This window comes from Gastrolobium bilobum, unplaced genomic scaffold (assembly GCF_033153095.1).
Source record: "Gastrolobium bilobum isolate Gb01-03AN ecotype WA unplaced genomic scaffold, APGP_CSIRO_Gbil_v1 utg2103, whole genome shotgun sequence".
NCBI classification, from domain to species: Eukaryota; Viridiplantae; Streptophyta; class Magnoliopsida; order Fabales; family Fabaceae; genus Gastrolobium; species Gastrolobium bilobum.
In genome coordinates, this window is record NW_026895775.1 from 151,520 (window position 1) to 168,123 (window position 16,604).

The 16,604-nt window shown below is 36.5% G+C and overlaps 1 long non-coding RNA gene across 1 annotated transcript; it reads right to left on the reverse strand.

The window, feature by feature from the left end:
* Positions 1 to 1,346: 1,346 nt before the first annotated feature.
* Positions 1,347 to 10,698, reverse strand: LOC133295793 (uncharacterized). The gene is made up of 3 exons (XR_009749410.1): positions 10,075 to 10,698; positions 2,447 to 2,528; positions 1,347 to 1,636 (listed from the first exon to the last, which is right to left on the reverse strand). It is a non-coding gene; the product is annotated as an uncharacterized LOC133295793 (long non-coding RNA).
* Positions 10,699 to 16,604: the final 5,906 nt, after the last annotated feature.

Consider the following 16,604-nt stretch of genomic DNA (forward strand, 5'->3'; position numbering starts at 1 on the left):
TATAAAAAGTGATCTTAAACATTGCAACAATAATAATAAAAACAGAGTTATGATCCTCACTTGTACACGCCTTTTGTCAAATCAAAAAAACCAAAATGGAGCTCTCTTTAAATCCCAAAGTTCCATCTAAGACAAAAATGATGAATAAAAAAATAGATCATGACACCAACACTTTTCACTAAGTCATATGGTCGAACAGTTTGAGTGCAACCCATTACTATTTGACTATTAACGGTCCAAGTTGTTTATAAGCCAAGAATTTTTATTACAGGAATCTTATCTTAAGGAATCCCACACATTTCAGAAAAAGAAAATAAGATTCAAGTCACAAAATCATCATTTCCCCTCATCAAAACTGTTGGGCTTCCTCCTTCAATGCTAAGCCCAAGCCCATTGAGGAGTTTTCTAAAAACTCTAACCCTAGATCTCACCTCCTCTATATATTCATTAGTTGTGGGTGGAGGCTAGGTTAAGAGATTAGAGAGAAAATTTGAGAGAATTATTTGATTGTTTGAACAAAGATTATGCTTTTGTATTTGAGAGATCTCTAGAGAGAGTTTGAGTGAAACATCTCTAGGGAGGTTTGATTATCACCATTGTTGGAGAGGTTGAGTTAACCACCACATTGGTGATTCTAATTATTTGTAACTATTATTTTCATAGTGGATTTTTGATCTCGACTAGGTGCCACTACTAAAAAAGTTTATTTTTTCGACGGAAAAATTCCGTGGAATTTTCGATGGAATTCAAGCCGTGGAATTTACTTCGTTGATAACCCTTTTTTCGACGGAATTAAAGATTCCGTAGAAAATTTTTGACGGAAATAAATTCCGTGGAAAATTTTCGACGAAAAATCAATGGAATTTCGTCGAGAATTGTTAGGATGGTTTTCGACGGAAAACGGATTCCGTTGAAAATTTTAGTCGGAAAATCAATGAAATTTCGTCGAAAATTGTTGTGATGGTTTTCGACGGAAAACGGATCCGTCAAAAAATTTCGACGGAAAATCAATGCAATTTCGTTGAAAATTGTTGTAATGATTTTCGACGGAAAATCAATGAATTTCCGTCAAAAACATATGTAAAGATTTTTGACGGAATACAAATTTCGTAGAAAAATTTTAGAGTTTTTTTTTTTAAATTTCTCTCTACAAATTTAATACCAATTTTTGTACTGCACCTGATAAAAAATATAATCAAAGTAAACAATATATCAAAATGGAATCTCCTTAATCAATACATTGAACGCGCAAAAGTCTATATCATATATTAGGCTAAGTATTCAAAAAGACTTATACAATTAGCGAGCGATGTACAATAAGTATATATTGTAACATGTACTAAAATCTAAGAGTGATAAGTTTTATATCAATACACAATCCTTCTATTCCAACACATACAATATTCAACTTCACCATGTATTAAAACCTAAGAGTGATAAGTTTTGAAGACTTAGGATCAGAAGCAACGTCTTCATACACATGAATAATGATTTTAAGTGGATGAACTTGAAATATTCCTCCATGGTCAAGGCTCTCCTTGACTTGAACCCTCCTTGGCTTTTTTTTCCATCTCTGAACATTTTTTTCTTCATTAGGAGCATCATCTTCTAATTTGAAATTGTCCATGGTAAGTTCCTGATTAATAAAACCACATCATAATGAGTCCCTAAATATTCTAATTTTTATGAAAATAACATAATTGTAATTCTATATTAAAATATTCAAATGCTAAAGCAATTCCAAAGCCACGAGGTACATGCATAGAAAGATTGCAAACAATGACATTAAACAACTTAGTGGTGCATGAGTAATTCTTTTTAGTGCTGTTATTATCCCTATGTTTTGTTGTTACCTATAGAATATAGATGGCAGTGGAGGATGAGAATTGGTAAAACGTAATGTACTATATGTACTAAATGGATTGAAATTTTGCACAAGCCTGATTTCTTTTTATGCAAGGTAGTTTATTGGACTAGCGAACAAATAAGTGAAAGGCACCATTTTACGAGAGTTTCTTCTATTATTTAAATTTTTTTATCTCTCTAGATATTTGGGTCATTGGAGTTATTTATACATGGAAGGTCTTTAAAAATGAATTAATCAAACTCATATTATTGAAAGTAATTTTATCTCTTATATATAAATAAAGGTATGTGAGGTTCATATACGATCATGTGAAGAAAAAAGAGAGAAAAATAAAACATGAACCTCACAAATTTTTATGTATATATAAGTTAAGATTATCTCTTATAATATAAGAAATATTAATTTTTTAAAAAAGATATGTTAACATTTCACGTGTTAGTGGTGACTCAATTCAGTTTTTTTCTAGTAGAGTCAACTCAGTTTAACCCTAGGTGTAAATAGACCAGACTCATAGATTCACGTTTAAACAGGAAATCATGCATTTATGTATACATAAGAGACCAGCCATCTAATACTTACCTTGTTCTTAGCTCAATCGAACAACAAAATCTTCAGCTCTTCCTAGTACTTCCCTTCTCCAAGCTTGGTAAATGTCACAGAGCTGCATTAATCAGGGAAATGCTAACAGGTAAATATATTAAATCCTCGGGCATAAGGAATTGTAAATTTATAATGCACTATTAATTAACAAGAAAATTCATCAACAGCTTGTAAAAACCAAAAGATTACTTCTAGAAATATATGAAGAGAAATTGAACCAAGCCAAGTAATCAACATTTTGCACAGATTATCGTCAAAGACATTACTTGTCACTGACATTCAATGCACAAACTTGATATTAATCGCGCTGAAGCTACCGATCCTATGTAAAGGTAATAATCTTCCCATGACCTATCATTGTCACATTCACATTGGTGAAAGCAAACACACAATTAGTGTGAATTACATGACTATACGTTAAATTTGAGAGAGAGGGGGAAAAAAAAGAAATATCTCGTTTGACGAAAAATTTTCCGTAGAAAATTTTTGACGGAATCTATTTTTCGTCGAAATTTTCGACAGAAAACAGATTCCGTGGAAAATTCCGTCAATAATTTCAACGGAATTTTTTTCCGTCGAAAATAAATACATTTCTAGTAGTGTCCCGTAGGTTTTTACTTCTTCATTGAAGATGGTTTTCCCACGTTAAATCTGGTTGTGTTCTTCTTCTCTCTCTCCTGTTTTGTGTTTTCGTTTTGATTTTTCCACTGCGCTGCCTGACCTGGTGAAGTTCAGGCCGAGGTATTGCCGAGATCCGAGATCAGGATCTTGTTGATTGGCTTCCGCACAAAGGCTGCTTAGCCGAGCTTGAGGGAACTGATTTTTCCCAACAGTGGTATCAGAGCCGGAGTTCGACTGGTTCTGAAAAAGACGAGATGGAGACCAGTGGCATAACCAATGATGGAGACATGTTCAAGTTGACCGCAGATAATTTCACCTATTGGAGACCGATGATGGAAGATCATCTCTACTGCAAAGATCTACATGATCCCATTACCCTTGATGAGAGACCGGCAGGCAAGACCGATAAGGAGTGAAAGATCCTGAGTCGGAAGGCGGTAGCCACGATCAGGAAATATATTGATAAAAGCCTCTTTGAGCACGTGTCCGAGTTCACGAACGCGTATGAGTTGTGGACGAAGCTGGAGTCCATGATTCAAAAGAAAACTCCCATGAATAAAGCATACCTGGTTCGCCGACTTGTGAAGCTTGAATACAAAGGACGACATGAGCATGATTGAACACCTCAACACCTATAAAGGTATTGTGAATCAACTGTCAAAAGCTGAGATGAAAATTGATAATGAGATGCAGGCTTTGCTGCTGTTGAGCTCGCTGCCAAAAAGCTGGGATACTCTAGTGGTGACTTTGAGTAATTCAGCTCCAGAAGGAAAGTTGAAGATGGATGTCGTGACAGACAGTCTCCTGGGCGAAGAAATCAGGAGAAGAGAACGAGGTGTTTCGAGCACGTCTGAGGCCAACGTTGCTGAGAACAAAGGAAAATTCGACTCCCGGGGTAGAAGCAAAAGCCGGGATCGAGATCGTGACAGAAGAGGAAAGTACAGAGGTCGGTCAAAGCCGAAATATGAGTTGAAGTGCTTTTACTGTGGAAAGACAGGCCATAAGAAGCCAGACTGCTGAACCCTGCAGAATGATGAGAAGAACGACTCTGTGAAGCCGGATCAGATTATTCCCAAGAAGAGGGAAGACAAGAGCACCACTGCTAGGGGTGTGCAAAAAAACTGGTTCACTTGCCCTGCCCTTGATCCGACCTTGACCCGACCCATAAATACCCATATTTTTTGAACTGGTTTACATACTGACCCACTTTTATTTGGGTCAGTTTTAGACCTGACTCGTTTTAATATTGACCCATTGACCCAAAACTTGACTCATACCCATTATGTGAATTTTTTTTTTCACAATTACATTAAAAGAAAAGTTTTAACGTAAAACAATTATGTCAAAATTTCAAATGAAACATTTTCCTCAAAACAATTTCCATTGAAAATTTCGACGAAACATATTTTCATCAAAAAATTTCGACGGCAAAAAATTTCATTAAAATTCTTTACAGATTTCAAATTTCGGCGAAAGTTTTCGACGGAAATAATTTCGTCAGCAAAAAATTTTGATGGCAAAAAATTTTGACGGCAAAAAATTTAATCAAAATTCTTTATAGATTTCAAATTTTGGCGAAAGTTTTCGACGGAAACATTTTGGACATCAAAAAATTTTGACGACAAAAAATTTCATCAAAATTCTTTACATATTTCAAATTTCGGCAAAAGTTTTCGACGGAAATATTTTCGTCATCAAAAAATTTTGACGGCAAAAAATTTCGACTGCAAAATAATTCATCAAAATTCTTTACACATTTCAAATTTCGGCAAAAGTTTTCGACGAAAATATTTTCGTTAAATTTTTGGACAAAAAAAAATTTTCGTCGAAATTTTTAGCGAAATACATTTCCATCGAAAATTTTCAACTAAATATTTTCGTCAAGTTTTTTGATAAAAAATTTCCATCAAAATTTTCAACGAAACACATTTCTATAAAAAATTCCGTAAATTTTTTTGACAAAAAAAACCTTTTGACGAAAAAAATATTCTGTCAAAATTCTTTAGAGAATCTAAATTTCGTCGAAAGTTTCAAATGAAACATTTCCCTCGAAATAATTTTCGTCAGAACACATTCCCATCGAAATTTTGAACGAAAAATATTCCGTCTAATTTTTTGACAAAATTCTATTTTCGTTTAAAACATTAGATGGAAGAAATCATTTTCGTCAAAACTGTTGACGGAAACTAAATTTCAATAGAAAAAATTTTTTTTGTAAAAATTTCGACGAAAAAATAATTTTGTGACGAAATTTTCGTCTTTTGCAACGTAAAAATTTCGACAAAATTTTGTGAGAAAACCAAGTCAAAAACGGGTCAGGTCAGATTTGACCCAGTTCAGAAACCAAGTCAGACCCACTTCAGAAACCAAGTCAGGTCAGATCCAAACTGGTTCTGAACTAGTTCAACAAAATTCAATCCAAGTCAGACCTGACTTGGATCAAATTAAAACGGGTCGGGTCAAAATACCTGACCTATAAAAACCAAGTTGGGTCGAGTCGGACAAAAACCGGACCCGACCTGACCCATGCACAGCCCTAACCACTGCGGTGGCTGCCAACCCGGATGTCGAGATATTCCTCCTTGGTGAGGATAATTATTTGAATGTTACATATGATGACTGCACCTGGATTGTTGACTCCGGTGCCTCATTCCACGTTACTCCACACAAAGGATTTTTCTCTTCTTACCGAGGTGGTGATTTTGGAGTCGTGAAGATGGGAAATCAAGTGACCAGCAAGATTATTGGTGTCGGTGATGTAACTCTGACCACGGATGTCAGATGCCGACTTGTGTTGAAAGATGTAAGGCATGTTCCTGACATGCGTTTGAACCTAATCTCGATAGGTAAACTTGATGATGTCGGGTAAGTAAACTACTTCGGCAGTGTTAGATGGAAGCTAGCCAAGGGAAACTTGATCGTGGCCCGAGGTAAGAAGGAAGGGTCCTTGTACGTGATGCAAGGAAAGATCAATGGCGGAGAAGCCAATTCTGTCCGAGATGAACCTAGCTTGGAGCTATGGCACAAGCGCCTCGGCCACATGAGCGAGAAAGGGCTCCAGATCCTGAACAAAAAGGGATTACTGACCGGGTTGAAAGGCTAAGCGTTGGAGAGTTGCACGCACTGCCTAGCTGGAAAACAGCACCGGGTTTCTTTTGTGAGACCGGATCAACCCAGACGATGCAGGTATATTCTTGACCTCGTCCATATTGATGTCTGCTCCATGTAGGAAAGATCCCTTGGAGGAGCTCAGTACTTTGTTTCATTCATTGATCACCACTCCCGCAAAGTGTGGGTATATTTGTTGAAGTCTAAAGACTAGGTACTCCAATCCTTTAAAGAATTCCATGCAATGGTTGAAAGGGAGACTGGCAAGAAACTGAAGGTGGTCCGATCTGATAATGGTGGTGAGTATTGCGGCCCATTTGATGCATACTGCAGAGCGGCCGGGATTCGACTTGAGAAGACGCCCCCCCCCCCAAGACTCCACAGTTGAATGGACTTGCTGAGAGGATGAATAGAACTATTGAAGAGAAGGTCCGAAGTATGTTGTCCAATGTCGGATTGTCGAAATCATTCTGGGGAGAAACCGTCAAAACAGTTGTTGACTTGATCAACCTCTCACCATCACAGCCACTTGAAGGAGAAATTCCAGAAGAAGTCTGGACAGGTCAGAAAGCGGCCTACAATCAATTGAAGGTGTTTGGATGCCGAGCTTTCGTGCATATCTCTAAAGATGAAAGGGCAAAACTCGATGCGAAGACAAAAGAATGCATCTATCTTGGTTCGCCGAGATGTGAGTTCGGGTTCCGACTTTGGGATCCAATCAATAAGAAGATAGTGAGAAGCCGAGATGTGATCTTTCATAAGCATGAGAACATTCATGACATCTCGAAGCCCAAAGTTCGGGTTACTGTCAGACGTGAAGAACCCGTTCCTCCTGTCCGAGCTGAAGCAGGGGGAGAAAATCAAGAGAATGAAGGAATTGATGATCAACAACAAGCTGAAGATGAACAAGACACTGAGGTCCGAGTTGATGATGAGATCCGGGATGAGAATGATGAACCGGGTTCTCAAGCTGAAGAACAGGCGAGATATCCAACTCGTGAAAGAAGACCCTCTACGAGATACCCATCTGATGAATACACCGTTGTTGCTGAAGATAATGAGCCTCAGAGTTATGATGAGGCTGTGACGAGCTCAGAGAAAGAAGAATGGGAAAAGGCAATGCAAGACGAGATGAAGTCTCTGCACGAGAATCAGAATTATGAGCTGACCGAGTTGCCAGAAGGAAGATGAGCTTTGAAAAATAAATGGGTCTACAAGATTAAGAATGAAGAGAACGGGCAGAAACCGAGATATAAAGCCCGGATTGTAGTGAAAGGCTGCAATCAAAAGAAAGGAGTTGATTTTGAGGAGATTTTTTCTCCTGTGGTGAAAATGACCTCGGTCCGAACCATGTTAGCCATGGCGGCTTCGATGGACCTCGAGGTAGAACAAATGGACGTGAAGACGACATTTCTTCACGGTGACTTAGAAGAAGAAATATATATGGAGCAACCTGAAGGATTCCAAGCTCCAGACCAAGAAGACTTGGTATGTCGGTTGAAGAAGAGCCTCTATGGCTTGAAGCAAGCACCTCGGCAGTGGTACAAGAAGTTTGAATCATTCATGACTGATCATAAGTTTGAAAAGACAGAAGCCGACCACTGCGTATTTGTGAAGATGTATGAGGCCGGAGATTTTTTGATCTTGTTGTTATATATTGACGACATGCTTATTGTAGGGAAAGACAAATCGAGGATAGCCGCCCTGAAAAAGGCGTTGAGCTCGTCCTACGCAATGAAGGACCTCGGCCCTGCAAAGCAGATTCTCGGAATCAAGATCATCCGAGATAGACAAAAGAAGCTACTGTGGCTGAGTCAAGAGAAATATATTGAGAAGATTCTGAAGAGATTCAGCATGGACAAAGCCAAAACAATGAGCACCCCCCTTGCCGGATACATAAAGCTGAACCAGAAGCAATGTCCGAGATCTAATGAAGACAAAGATGAGATGATGAAGGTCCCTTACCAATCCGCCGTCGGAAGCTTGATGTATGCAATGGTTTACACTAGACCCGACTTGGCGTATGCTGTTGGAATGGTAAGCCGGTATTTGTCAAACCCCGGCAAAGAGCACTGGGAAGCAGTGAAGTGGATCTTCAAGTACCTTCGAGGTACGACCAACTTATTCCTCCGATTTGGAGAAGGAAAAGCCGAGTTGCAAGGCTACTCGGATTCTGATTTAGGGGGAGACGCCGACTCAAGAAAGTCGACTACAGGATATTTGATGAGATTTGCTGGAGGAGCTGTCTCTTGGCAATCAAGACTTCAGAAATGTGTTGCACTATCGACAACTGAGGCTGAGTACATTGCCGCTACTGAGGCAAGCAAAGAGATGCTGTGGATGAAGAAGTTCCTCATGAAACTCGGCCATGATCAAGACAAGTACGAGCTAGGTTGTGACAATCAAAGTGCAATCCATCTTGCGAAGAATTCAACCTATCACTCCCGCACTAAGCATATTGATGTGAGGTATCACTGGATCCGGGATATGGTGGAAGGTGGAGAGCTCAAACTCGTCAAGGTGCACAATGATCAAAATTGGTCCGACATGATGACAAAGCCGGTTCCAGCAAGAATATTTGAAGACTGCTGTGAAGGAGCCGGGTTGATGCTGAAGCCGACGCATTGAAGTAAGAGGGGGAGATTTGTTGGGCTTTCTCTTTCAATGCTAAGCCCAAGCCCATTGAGGGGTTTCCTAAAAACCCTAACCCTAGATCTCACCTCCTCTATATATTCATTAGTTGTGGGTGGAGGCTAGGTTAAGAGATTAGAGAGAAAATTTGAGAGAATTATTTGATTGTTTGAGCAAAGCTTTATGCTTTGTATTTGAGAGATCTCTAGAGAGAGTTTGAGTGAAACATCTCTAGGGAGGTTTGATTATCACCATTGTTGGAGAGGTTGAGTTAACCACCACATTGGTGATTCAGATTATTTGTAACCATTATTTTCATAGTGGATTTTTGATCTGGACTAGGTCCCGTGGGTTTTTACTTCTTCATTGAAGAAGGTTTTCTCACGTTAAATCTGGTTGTGTTCTTCTTGTCTCTCTCTCCTATTTTGTGTTTTCGTTTTGATTTTTCCGCTGCGCTGCCTGACCTGGTGAAGTTCAGGCCGATGTATTGCCGAGATCCAAGATCAGGATCTTGTTGATTGACTTTCGTACAAAGGCTGCTTAGCCGAGCTTGAGGGAACCGATTTTTCCCAACAAAAACTTCATTTCTTTTGCTTCATAAAAAGAATCCTAACTTACATATACCAATTAAAAAACCTTCATAACACTCAACACAAAACAATTCAATAAATAAATCTACGAGAACACCATCAGATACCACAAAAGTTAACAAAAGAGAGCAATGAAACATTGATCTATACATGCTAAAACAGAGATTTACAAAAAAAAAAAAAACAAATCCTTAAGCCACTTTCAAACGATTTCTTAAACCACTCACAAAATATGCTTTGATAATCCCAAAACAAATCTGCACTAAAGACAACAAGTTAGGCATAGATCTGCTGGACTCAAAAAATAACTTTGACATTCACGTGCATTCAACTTAGTTCATTCATATAGAGATGCTATGGAATGTGCAATGTTGTAAAGGTAAGAAAATAGAGACTGGGTTTTAACGAAACAACTTATATCTTTCACCTAAGAATAAGCAATTACATATATCCTAAACTAGCATTCATTTCTCTATGAAAGAACTACTTAATCATTTTGTCATACAGTTTGTCTACAAGTGAAATAAAAACTAAACAAAATGGTCAAAACATTGCAGTAACTTTAGCCATACAAACAATTAAGAAAAACAAAAGGCATTGATTCTCAAATATTTAAAATTTAAATATAATAAATATAAATATAAATATAAAATTTACCACAAAGGAGACTTCTGCAATGATTCTGAACAATAACTTTAGCCCCTTTTCAATGTTCGATTTTGACACACAACAAGTCTTCTCAAAATGTAAAGCCCTACTCCGCAATTATAAAATCTCTCAAAAAAAATCCAAATGGCTTCCGCTCTTCTTTTTCTTCTTCTTCAGACAAAAAGAAAAGAAAAACCTTTATTTAGAATATATCAATTTCTCTCAGATACAAATAGAAATTTTCACTCCTCACAATTTGAAAGAACACCCAAACTGATTTTTTCTTTTTCTTCAGATCGAAAAACTCCTCTGATTTTCCCACCCCTTTTTTCGAATTCCTTTGCCCTTTTATAGAATAAACCAGAAGAAGTCTTTCCTCATTGAGCCCAATGGATCCAAGAAAGACTTGGGGTCTTTTGGTGAATTGCCAGATATTCAGACTTGGGTCTTTCGTCAGTCTTCTCTGATTTCCTCTTTAGGCATTGCTTCTAGACTTTGGTTCCTGATGATTTCTACTTTCATGCTTTGTCCTTCGCTGATTTGCAGGAGCGATGCCGTGCGTGGGTAGGAGAGTTTGCAGAGAGCTCTGAGGATGAGATATCTTCAACAGTGATGGGAGCGTTGCATGAAGTAGTACACAAATTAGGGATAATTTTTATTCCTAGGTATAAGATAAAGAAAAGGAAAGAAAACTAACTAAAGGAACTAATCTGATTTCTTAAGATACTTAAATTCGATAAAAAAGAAAAAGAGTTTTTTTTAATTCAAAATTTACTTTAGAAAGAAGATTATTTAATTTTTTACAATTAGAAGTTAGCTGATAAAGTAAAACTAGAATTAAGTTTGTGAACTATGGTAAATCTGAATTTGTTGGAGAATAGAATTAAATTGGATGAAAAGAAATGATTTTCTTCCTTTTATTTTTTTTTTTATTTTTTATTTTTTTTATTTTTATTTTTTTGTATTTCATATATTTTTTTAAATAAATAAAAAATAGTGGGTTCACAGTGTCTCTTAGTAATAATGGCACCATGAGTCAAATATTGTTAGGTGATATGGCTCCCACCATGATATGGCTCCCACTGCAGTTGAAATAAATATTTCCTCCTAAGAAGAAGTTGATGATATGTCTCCACAAAAAAAAGTATGTGTCATACATGTTGGAATTTATATATATATATTTATATAAATTGTGTAGACAATATATTGGTTATGAATAAGAAGTTTGGTAGTGAAAGGGTGTGCCTTTTCGTCGACAAACAGATGTATCTTTTCATCCTAACGGATGTGTTGTTTCATCCTAACGAACATGTTGTTTCATCCTTGAATGGGTGTCTTTTCGTGTTGAACGAATGTGTTTTTTCGTGTCGAACGAATGTGTCTTTCGTGTCCAACGGATGTGTTGTTTCGTCGTCGAATAGGTGCCTTTTGGAACGTGACTTTACGTTGTCTATAAATAGACACTGACACCTTCAGAAAATGGATCCAATTTTTCTGCACTGAAACTCTGCTGAAATTTTTCTCCTTCCGGTTTTGCATGTTCCTTTTCATACTCCGGTGTAGTTTCCTCTGGCATTCAGTTGTGTTCGTTTGGGCTGTTGATTGGTAGTGCTATCATTCTTCAGACGAAATCCGTTCTATCCTGGGAGACAAGTGTCCATCAACCTGTGGCGTCAGTGAGAGGGCAAATTGTCTTAAGGAGACACGTTCTGTGGGCTCGGATTTTATTCCTCTGATACTGCATTTTTCATTCTTCTGACTCTGTCTGTTTCACACATATCAAGTAAGTCTGTTTTTAATATTTTTAATTGCACAGTGATAATTCTGATCATCTACCTCCTCTACCTTATACATGGGTTCAAATCTCTTAGTGATATAATATCACCCACTGTCTTCTATAACAATCTTAAGACAATTTGGTGTTTTGAACCTGTGATCAGTATATTTTGTTTCTTATTTTATATACTGTTTTTAGTTTTATTTACTGTATGATTAATTTGTGTTATTAATCCGTGTGATAAATTAATCTGTGTGATTAATTGTAATTTCTGTTTGTGTAACAGAAACGGAATTTCTAATCTGTGTTTAATGTTTTGATATGTGAACATTCAGACGGTATTTTCAATTTACGAAATTCGGAAACAATTTTATCTTCAAATATTGTTTTCGTAAGATTAATCTGTTGCATTCATGATTCTGATTGATCATGAAATGTGCATTGCACTTGTTTTTTATTTTATTCATGAAATGTCCGTACCACTGTTGGGGTGCATGAAAGTCTTATACATTTGAATAATATATATATATATATAAAGACAACTTTTTTTATTATCATCGTGCCAACATATTGATTTTGTCTACTTACTGTTACGGGATGCATTTTTATTGTCCTTTTTCAAATGCATGGAATGCATTGTGCCTGCGATTTGCATCTCGGTGTTCGTGACTCGTGTGACAAATTTTTCTCAGACAATATTTGAATCTGAGTTTACGATTTCCATCAGTAACAATTTTTTTTAAAAGAAAAAAAAAACTGACACCCAGCAGTCCCTATTCTCGTGTTTTCATTCCGTATAATTCTACAGTGAATTATTGCATCGGTTGAAATGAACAAAAAATGGGAATTCTGGATCTATTTTTTTTATACATGGCATCATGTAATTTTAATGCATATAGACATTCAATTGAAAGCATCGTTTTATATTCTGTAAATCAAGAATGAAATGTTGGGGATAGTGGTTACCTTTTACTCGGTGGTTTCTAAAGGAAACGTTACATTGTTTAAATTTTAAAATAATGTAACTGCAACCCATGAATAACAGTATACTAAAGTTGATGCATTGATTAAATTTCATGATGACATATATTGAGGTATATGCCAGAAATGACATATATTTGTTGGCATTTAATTGCATATGGTGCACTTAATAGATTTGATGGTATATTATCGCATTATATCCCTTAAGTTGTAACTTATAAATTTGAGAAGATTGAAATTCATTTTTGATGAAAATGGGTGGGTCTGTGAAGAGCTTTGTGACCGTTGACATGGTTAAATTGGAATTTATATATATATTGGAATTTATTCATAGAAGCCATTTTTTTTTTTGATAGTTTTATGGCTTTAAATTTTCAATATGACATCAATCATCAGATTGATTTGTTGGGTTTAATTTTGTGTAAATTAAATCGGATTAAATTTCTGATTGTAGAACAGAAATGACATGAGAAATGAAAGAAAAAAAAATTGAAATGGGTATGAGAATGAGTCTCATCCCATATTACCGATTGGCTTTCAATGGGTGATTGCAAGAGGACCATAATGGAAATTGAAATGTTTCTATTGATGGTTATGATTTGTGAATTAATGTTTACATATATATTGGGTTATTGGCTTTTGACCGTTCATGGCCTTTTACTATTTTTATTGCTCCTTGTCGTGGTATTAAATACATGACCAACGTGACGTCTTTGATTTGTATATATATACAATCGATTGATGCATTACAGCTTTGGGAATTAAAGTGTGGTAATCTTGTTGATGATCAAAGTGATTAAATTATTGAATTGATTTAATTCCAAATTGTATGTTTTTATGTCAATTGCTGGTGATTTTGATGTCATAAATTATATGATAGTTATGTTTTGCATGAAAGAAAAATAACTTTGGAATGAAAAATGTGAAATCTAAAATTCTGTGTGTTTGCAAAATATTTGCATTTTGGAATTAAAGTATGATAAATTTCTTGATGACCAAAGTGGTCAAATATTTGAGTTGATTTAATTCAAAATTATATGTTTTATTTCAAATGTCATAAATGATGAGATGATTGTGTATCATTTTAGGGTTAAAATTGGAATTTATTATTTGATATATTTGTTATAATCAAATAATGTTAAATTGAAAGTTAAAGGCATTAAGGAGCAATAGAGGGGAAGATTACAATGACCCTTCGAGGAGTTCAGTTTGGAGTGTGATATTATATAACAAATGATTGCTCCTTATGCTTCACAATCCAATGGGATTGCTGGGGAAAAAAAAACCAGACATTAAATGATATGATCTTATTGATGTCTGGTTTGTGGGGGGAAAGTCATTTAATGACAAATCATATATAATCAGTAAAGTACCCCACAAGAAAATTAAGAACATCCCCTATGAAATATGGAAAGGTAGGGAGCCTACCTTGAATTATCTTGAAATGTGGGGGTGTTTGACAAAGAGTATATCATATGACATATGGAAAGGAAAGAAGCCATCCTTGAAATATTTTAGAGTGTGGGGGTGCTTGGCTACGGTTGCGGTTCCTGAACCTAAGAGGTTGAAAATCGAACCTAAAATCGTGGATTGTGTATTCATCGGTTATGCACTTAATAGTGGTTCTTATCGGTTTCTAGTTTATAAATCTGATGTCTCAGACATACAAGTTAATACGGTTATTGAATCAAGGGAAGTTACTTTCTTTGAAGACGTATTTCCGTATAAGAAAATACAAGAATCAAATGGTAATAATGATGACCAGGTTGTGATACCTTGGGATGCTACAACTAATATTGATCATGTAGAGGATGTAAAAGATGAACCTAGACGTAGCAAGAGGCAAAGGACCGCCACATTCTTTGGACATGATTTTATGACATATTTATTAGAAAATGAGCCTCGAACGTCTAAGGAAGCTATAACGTCCCCGGAAGGACCATTCTGGGAAGAGGCTATCAATAGTGAGATAGAGTCTATCTTGTCCAACCACACTTGGGAATTGGTAAATCTTCCTCCTGGCAATAAGCCTTTAGGAAATAAATGGGTTTTCAAAAGGAAAATGAAAGAGAATGGCACTATTGATAAATATAAAGCAAGGCTTGTGGTAAAAGGTTACAGGCAACGTGAAGGTCTCGATTATTTCAATACTTATTCACCGGTTACAAGGATCACATCCATTAGGATGTTGATCGCGGTAGCTGCATTGAATGGATTACAAACACATCAAATGGATGTTAAGACCGCCTTCTTAAACGGCGACCTGGAAGAAGAGATATATTTAGAACAACCTGAAGGTTTTGTTGTTCCAGGACAAGAACGGAAAGTTTGTCACTTAATAAAATCCCTTTACGGGTTAAAGCAAGCTCCACAGAAATGGCATGAGAAATTTGACAAAGTTATGTTGTCAAATGGATTTCGAATTAATGAATGTGACAAATGTGTCTATGTTCGAAATACTAAAAAAGGTTTTGCCATTGTCTGTCTTTATGTAGACGACATGTTGATCATGGGGTAGTAATAATCAAATGATTAATGTTACTAAACAATTACTTAAAAATAAGTTTGATATGAAAGTTATGGGGATAGCAGACATTATCCTAGGTATTAAAATCCATAGAACATCTATAGGGTTGGCCTTATCACAGGCTCGCTATATAGCTAAGGTTCTTGAGAAATTCAAGAGTTTGAATATAACTCTTGTGAGGAACCCTGTAGATTCTAATATGAGTTTATTAAAGAATACTGGTAAAGCTACAGCACAAAAGCTATATGCTCAAGTGTTGGGAAGCCTTATGTATGTTATGAACTGCACCATACCTGATATTGCTTATGCAGTAAGTCTGTTAAGTTGCTTTACCAGTAACCCAAATGAGAATCATTGGAAAGCTATGGTAAGAGTTTTGGGATACTTGAAGTATACTCAGAATTATGCTTTGCATTACGAGAAATACCCTGCGGTTATAGAAGGGTATTGTGATGCAAATTGGATCACCGACTCTAACGACACTAGATCCACAAGTGGATATGTGTTCACCCTTTCTGGAGGTGTTGTGTCTTGGAAATCGTCCAAGCAAACCTGCATTGCAAGGTCAACCATGGAAACAGAATTTATTGCTTTAGATAAGGCCGGTGAAGAAGCCGAATGGCTTCGTAATTTTATTGAGGATGTTCCTAATTGGCCAAGACTAGTACCATCTGTATGCATACATTGTGATAGCCAAGCAGCTATTGGAAGGGCCAAGAACGTCATATATAACGGTAAGTCTAGACACATACGTCGTAGACATGATACCGTAAGACAACTACTCTCGAATGGAATTATTACAATTGACTATGTTAAGTCTAAAGAGAACATAGCGGATCCGTTAACCAAAGGGATTCCTTGAGAGTTGGTTGAAAATTTGTCGAAAGGAATGGGTTTAAGGCCTATCAATTGTTGAGCATTGCGGTAACTCTACCTAGAAGAGTGGAGATCCCATGAACTAGGTTCAAAGAGACAACTAAGTGATGGTCGACTGTTTAAACACTGTGGAGTTTTTAAACTCATACTCATTCCTAAGACAAGACAGTGTATTTATGAGGGTAAGCACTTAGGCTTTTAATGATTTCTTAATCTGTTGTGTTCAGATGATGTATAGTGAGTTACATCACAAGAAATCACCTATGTGAGTGTGAAGTGAGGGCCGCTTCTATGAGAATTTTTCAAAGGCCGATTCTCTAAAACACTCGCAGAACCAGGCAGGTGTCCCACGGCCAAAATGGGCACAACGAAGGACCA